Below are 7,049 nucleotides of genomic sequence, written 5' to 3'. Positions count from 1 at the left end.
TTCCCCGTCGCCGTCCCCCAAGACTTTCATGGTCCCGCCTCCTGGTTCCTCGTCACCGTCCCCCAAGACTTTCATGGTCCCGCCTCCTGGTTCCCCGTCGCCGTCCCCCAAGACTTTCATGGTCCTGCCTCCTGGTTCCCCGTTGCCGGCCCCCCAGAGTCCCCTGGTCCCTCCTCGCCCGCCCTTGTGGGTTGTTTTTTGTTTGGTCCCTCCTCTCCTGCCCTGTGGTCTCTCGTGTCCTGTTTTGTCTTTGTCTTTTGTTTGTGGTTTTGTCTTGTTCTGGTTTTGTGCGTCTGGTATCCGCCCTTGTGTGGTGGGGTACTGTCATGTTCTGTGTCCCTTTGCTCCCCAGCCCCTCCTGTTCCCACTCCAGGTTCTCCTTTTGTGTTTCGTAGCGCCCTCATGTGTCCTTTGTCTGCATCTCATTTATGCGTCTCCTGTGTTCCTTTATTCTTCTCCAGTCACCCCTCTGCAGCCAATCATCCCTCTGCAGTGTTTATAGTTTCAGCTTTTCATTTTTATTAGTCTCTTTAATATGTTATGTCCCACCGTTTTTTGCAGTTCTCCTTCCCTTTAGAATTTTAGTCATATGGTTGCTTTTCTGTTTTTAGGTTCACTCTTAGGTCATGTTAGTTTCTTCCCTGATTAGTCATTGCTTTCACCTGGTCCTCCCCCCACACTCCACACACCTGCAGCTCATCTGCCTCCCATTATGCCCTAGTGTATTTAAGCCCTGTCTTGTCTCCGTGTCTTGTTGGTCCATTGTTGTTTGTCAGTGGTGTTTTGGTGTTCTGTGTAAGTTTCTGGTCTTGTTCCCAGTCTGTGCTCCAAGTGAGCTTTTTTTCTCCTGTTCCTGGGTCTTTGGTTTTTGGCTCCCTGCCTTTTTGGATTTATTTTAATTTTGGACTCATCCTAAAAAAAAAAAAAAGGATTTTCTTTATATCAACTCCTGCCTCGTGTCATCCTGGGTATCTGCATTTTGGGTCCAAACATATGGGGTTAGACCCGTGCCAAAACCCGTGCACGCGGAATCTGCCACATTGCGCGTGTGAACGGGACTCGCGAGTGAAAATATACATGGCGAGAGGTCATTTGTGCACTGAGAAGGAGCAAACTGTGTCTGTGAGCGCACAAGGATGTGCACAAGTGACAAACCTGCGTGCGCGCGTTGCCAACGAGCACACGGCAGAGGAAAACGTGTGCGCGCGGCAGCCTCTCTGCGCGCTCGGTTTCTGACTCTGCTCGCTCGGCTGTTAAGGGGTTTTGGCACTCTGGAGGCGTGGCCTGTGGCAGATCTTCTCTGTCCTCTGATTGGTTAGTTTTGCCCGCAGTTTACCCTCTACCTCATCGGCCCATTGGCTTCCTGTCGGACCAAAATGATGGGAGCCATATAAAAACATCTGATATTCAGTAGTTGTTGTCATAGCTCAGCTGGTAGAGCGGGTGACTCTCCCCCCACAGGATCCAGGTTCGAGTCCGGGCAAGGAAAATACTGTAGGTGTTATGCTATTTTTTCCTAATTCCTGTGATATTATTTTACAGTTGTGACCGTTCAACTGTCATTAAACGTCCGAATGTTTGCTGGGCAGTGTTTTAAAAAGTGCACATAAGCTAGATGGTTTTAACCATATAAAATTATATTTTTTGTGATACTGGAAAAATACATACTGAAATAAATCTACTGATTGAAAACTTTATGACTGTGGTTGTACAATATATGACTCAATAATACACTGTAAAGGCCCTTATAGTGGGGCTTCCAGAGAGAGAGAGAGAGAGAGAGAGAGAATTTGTATTCTGTCAAAGTTGTAATATTACTTCAGCCACTCTTGAGAGGAGACTCCAGGTAAAAATAGACTTGTGGGTGTAGGTATGTTCAAGTTTAAAAAGTTCTTGCCTCATTAATGTATTGTTTATTTTTTTCAGCATTTCATTGACAAACTATCCTTTCAAATAATTAACTGATGAGTTACATACTTGTCCATTTAGAATTGTTGAATGGACTGAGTCAAGTTTGGTGCACTTTATATATTTCAAAACATGTTTTTTTTTATTTTAATCATGCATATAAATAATTTAAATGTTAATTTAATGAAATATTTCTATTTTTTCATTACCTCACCCTTGTTTTGACAAAAACGGGACCTTGCTGGATAATATCATGGAGAAACAATTTGTTCAAGTACTTGGCTCAGTGAGGATCTGTATACCAAATGAGGAGATACTCAGAAATCTGTCTGCAGATTGTTACAACCCAGACTGGAAGTGGTGGGCTGTAATAAGAAAGGAGACCAAACAGAGGAGTGGGAGTTCAACAACTGATTTATTTAACCAAAGTAAGGATTTACAAAAGCAAGTTAGTAATCCCATAATCCCAGCACTGCGCAGAAGTTCTACGTGGCTCTCCCAGACAAGGAAACAGGCATCGAAAGCAGAAACCTCAGGTTTAAAGCACTTGAGATGGCAGTTGACAATTCAGAGAGCGCTAAACTCTTTGTTGATCAGGAAGTTTTATTGAGTGGGACAGACGGTACAAGCTCGGAATGTGAGGAACCTCTTTATGATGACAGTTTAATACAAAAAGCAGCCTTCCATCACTAGGAAAAGCTAGATAAAAAAAAATCCACCTCTCCATATGCAAGAAAAATTCCTCAGGGTGCTCCAAAAGACAACCCAGCTGAGCCACATCCAGACACTCCAGCAGAGATGGTTATAGGCGCCCAAGTTGAGGAACTTCCAGACATTTCAGCAGAGATGGTTAAAGATGCCACCAGAAAAGACGAAGGACATCCCAGCTGCTCTTTTCTTTAAAAGCTGTTCATAAGCTGGTCACCGAGACCTGTTCCAAAAGAGCTTTTATTTAAAAGCTGGTATGAGTTGATCAAGATAAACATTTCCTTATAAGAGGGTTTTTTGAGCTGGTCCAGGCTAGCTGCTCGTTAAAAGCTTAACTGATTCCAATAAGGTATTTGTTATATGCCTAATATTTCTTGGTACTTTAATTTGGGGGGGGGGGGGGGGCAAAATTAAAAACACTTTGGATAATGAATAATTATCAAGCACTAGATGTTTTGTTGTGAATGTGTTATATGGTGTGATAGCAATCACATGATTTAAACTTACTTGGGTTGTCCCCTCCAGCTGTTTCTGTACAGAATCAGAGGCAGCAGCGTCGGATGCAGCGGCATTGGAGGCAGCAGCAGGGGTAGCCTGATCGGTGCCAGACTGTGTGTCCACCGAGAGGCAGACGAATAGGTCTCTCATGGTCTTTGCCCTCTTCACATTTTTGTGGAGGGCGTAGAACCTCTCCTGCGTCTCTATGCTGTGGCACATGAACGAGGAGAGGTTCTTGCGCACCTCCTGGTCATTCTTCTCAAAGTTCTAGAAAAAAAGAAAATTAGACTTGCGTCACTATACAAAGACACACACTGGTTTAGTGTTTTTGATACCCACATAAGTGGACACAGCAGTCCGGATGTCCTTGATGGACGGCTCTCCCTTCAGGCCCATCTAACTCCATGCGCTGCGGAAGTAGCGGCCAATGTCCGTGGCCTCTCCACAGCCCAGAGCGGAGAAGAAGAAACTATTCCTCTCCACCGACCTGGAACGCAACCAGAGCCAGGTGCGGCACCAGCCGTATTCCTCGGCATCCAGGTAGATCTGGGCCGTGCCGAACCAAACTTCTCCACCTCTATAGCTGATGGACAGATAGTGAAGTTGTGCAATGACTGTTAAACTTTTTCTTTTTTGCAGAAAAACTTATAGAAGATTACCAGAGTTTCCGCCTGGATTCTCGAACGGAGAAAGGACCAAGAGGAAGCAAAACAAGCAGCAAGCCATTCCTCAAGATTTTGCTGCTACATGGCTGCTGGCTTACCATCATCATCCATCTCCATTGACTTGAGGTTTCTGATGAACACAGAGAAATTAGGAGCGTGAGTATAAACAACTTGCATAATCTGTCCTCTCCTACACAGTCTGATCTATGATGTTTTTCGTTTAGATGAACAATTGAATGTTGCACAATGGAATGTGGTGTGTGGTGGTAGATGAGAAGCTAACAGGCCTTTTCCAACGGCCTTACCTGACCAGGGTTCCCAGGGGGTCTTAAAAAGTCTTTAACTTGATGAAGCCCATAGGAACCCTGCTAACTCAAAACAACTCAGTACAGTGGAGTTAAGACAGTCCAGTATAATCGATTATAGCATGCTTCTTTTACGATTCAGAATTGTTTGTCCACATATCATGGTTCTCGATCGGGAAAGAAGGGTTAGGTAGATCTGGGCCATGCCAAACTTCCTGACCGTCTTGTGCTCCATGACCTGCAGAACACAAAGTGTGACAGAAATCCGTTGGGTCAGTCAATGGTATAAAACCTGTTTTTCCAATGCTGAAAATATCTGTAAAATACACACAACCTAAAGAGATCTGTATTTTTAATGGAGAAGAATCAAAAACATTTCTGTGATAGTTACATTGATGAGATAGCCCTTCTCATCATTGCCTATGGCCTCCCTCACCTCCTTGACCTTCATTCGTGTGAGGACTCCGGTACGGTGGCCCAGGTTAACTGCTCGTTAAAAGCTGGTCATTTTGAGTTGGGCGACATGAAGTTTTCTTATATGATGTCCCATGTACAGAGATAGTGTGGTGGGGGCCATGCCAACTCTCCTCAACGCTGCTGGGTAACTGTGTAAAGAACAAAAATAAAAGAGACATATTGTAGAGCGCAGATATAAGTCAGCAAGGTAAACCATTTCTTAATTCAGCACTTACCACTTTAACATAGGAACTCGTAGCTCCAAAACGGGCCTGTCTCGCAGCCGTGCATCATGTATTTTATGAAGAGCTTTGCTCTGCTGACCTTGGTCACAGCATTTTCTTGCATTTTTGTGGTGCCCTCTTCACAAAACACATATGCTGCATAGTCCTCCAAGTACGAGTCTGCAAAGATGCAGGACAAGATGAATGTAGCAAGAAAACATTCCACACACCTGCAAATACACCATGTATTCTTTCTTACCAATGGCGGGGCCGAAGGAAATTGCCCTGAGCCTGGAGGATCTACCTTGACCCCCAAAGTGAGGGGCCACTGCCAAGAACTCCCTCTCCTGGAGGCTCTACCTTGACCCCCAAAGTGGGGGGCCACTGCACGGAACGCCCTCTCCTTCAGGGATAGCTCCTTCTCTGACTCTTCCTTATAGAAGAACAAAACAAAACACCATTAACAACGTTACTACATGACCCTGTAACGTGATAAAGGAGCTATTCCTCCAAGGTTAGTCTGAAGCATGGCAGAGTCTCTGTGGTGTTTATTAAATCTGTCAGCTTTGATTTGTCCAGAATCAAAAACATCCTGATTAATAAAACAGTTCCAATGCCATCTTAAGTTCAGTTCTCAAGATCTCTTCTCAAGATCCCATGAAGTTCACCGCATGTTAAGTGAAGTATGGACAGGCCATCTATACTTCTCTTTCTAAGCTGAGAACCTATTTCGTCCCCGGCTCTCTAGGAGAGATGAGGAGAGGAGTAATAAAATTGGTGTGTGGGTTGAGTAATAAACAGAGTGCTGTGTCGCTTAAAAAAACAAAGGATTAATTACAAAAACACAAAGAGTTATATACACAAACACAAAGAGAGTTATTTACAAAAGGAAAGAACGGAAAACGCCAACTAGGGTTGTCACGGTATGAAAATTTAACCTCACGGTTATTGTGACCAAAATTATCACGGTTTTCGGTATTATCGCGGTATTTTTTAAACGGTGTTGCAAATGTTCAGAAAGCATTGATAGTCCTGTTCTACACAAACTGAAATAGTTTTGAAAAGGTTTAACAGTGTTTATTAAACCTAAAATAACACAAAGCCTTAGCAAAAGTGCAACTTTTCACAAGTAAAGGAACACATAGCTTATTTTTCTGGTACATGCTACAGTAGTCAGTGCAGGTTTAAATTATACAAATCCAAACATTCAAAACATAAACAATATGTAAACAAATCAAAGAAACACCACTTGTTGTCTCATATACTTGTTTTCTTCATTATCAAAATGAAAATCTAAAACTCCAGTCCACACTTGACTTGAGCACTGTACAAGTCAACCTTAAAAAATATGTATTTAAAATAAATAGCCACATTAAACAAATTACTAAAATAACTACTACACTATGTAATCAAATCCAAATGTTCAAGTATAAATGACATTGAATAAGTAAACAAATCAATGACAATGAACTAATTGTATATTTCTCTTCATCATCAACAAATAAGATGCTTCATCCAGCAACAGGGTGTCCGTGACACGGTTTAAATGCTGGCAGAGGACGCTGCGGCTGCAGTATATAGTGACTCGTTGCATTCTCCCTGAACCAAAAGTCCTCACGTCATGCATTTAAGCTAAAATGCTAATGTTAACGTACCTTGCACTGGCTGTAGAGACGTGGGTGATGGTCACGCAGATGTGCCATTAGATTCGAAGTGTTGCTGCCTTTTGCAGACACTTGTTTCCTGCACGTTCTGCAAACGGGATAGCCGTCTTCTATTAAATGTGCCTCAGCATTTTTCTGAAATCCAAAATATGCCCATACTTCCGATTTAGTCCTCCTTCGGCCATTATTTCAGCTTCAAAGTTTTGGTGCCGTTGCAAACTAAAAAGTGCGTGTGCGCGCCGCGGGAACTTCAGCTGAAGCGACGGTGGCTGGTAAGGGTCACCGCGCCGAAACCGCGGCCACGGTAAACCCACCGAGATAATTTAGTTTTTTAAAAACTGGACGGTTACTTTTATTGTCAACTTTTTTACCGGGGTTTACCGCTATACCGGTTACCGTGACAACCCTAACGCCAACCCAGAAGGGGATGGGGATTAAAGAACCAAGAATAATTATATAAATACCAAAGGGGCGATCCGAGGTCTAAGTCAAAGGGCGGTCACTGGATTTCTTCTGATTGGAGTGGGAGGATATCTGGTTTTCCGAAAAATTGGGATGACGGGAGCGATTGGAGGACGACCCACACCCATGGACGGCACCGTCCGGGTGGAGACCTCACAG

General features: G+C 43.6%; 1 long non-coding RNA gene across 1 annotated transcript; it reads right to left on the bottom strand.

Moving 5' to 3' along the window:
* Window positions 1–3,994: 3,994 nt before the first annotated feature.
* On the bottom strand, window positions 3,995–6,471 carry LOC129161953 (uncharacterized). Its single transcript, XR_011519214.1, has 4 exons — window positions 5,024–6,471; window positions 4,777–4,944; window positions 4,521–4,689; window positions 3,995–4,322 (listed from the first exon to the last, which is right to left on the bottom strand). It is a non-coding gene; the product is annotated as an uncharacterized lncRNA (long non-coding RNA).
* Between the last annotated feature and the right edge of the window lie 578 nt (window positions 6,472–7,049).

The sequence above is a fragment of the Nothobranchius furzeri genome, chromosome 2 (genome assembly GCF_043380555.1).
Source record: "Nothobranchius furzeri strain GRZ-AD chromosome 2, NfurGRZ-RIMD1, whole genome shotgun sequence".
NCBI classification, from domain to species: Eukaryota; Metazoa; Chordata; class Actinopteri; order Cyprinodontiformes; family Nothobranchiidae; genus Nothobranchius; species Nothobranchius furzeri.
The sequence above is the reverse complement of the archived record's forward strand: the minus strand, read 5'-3'. Positions and strand labels throughout refer to the sequence as shown.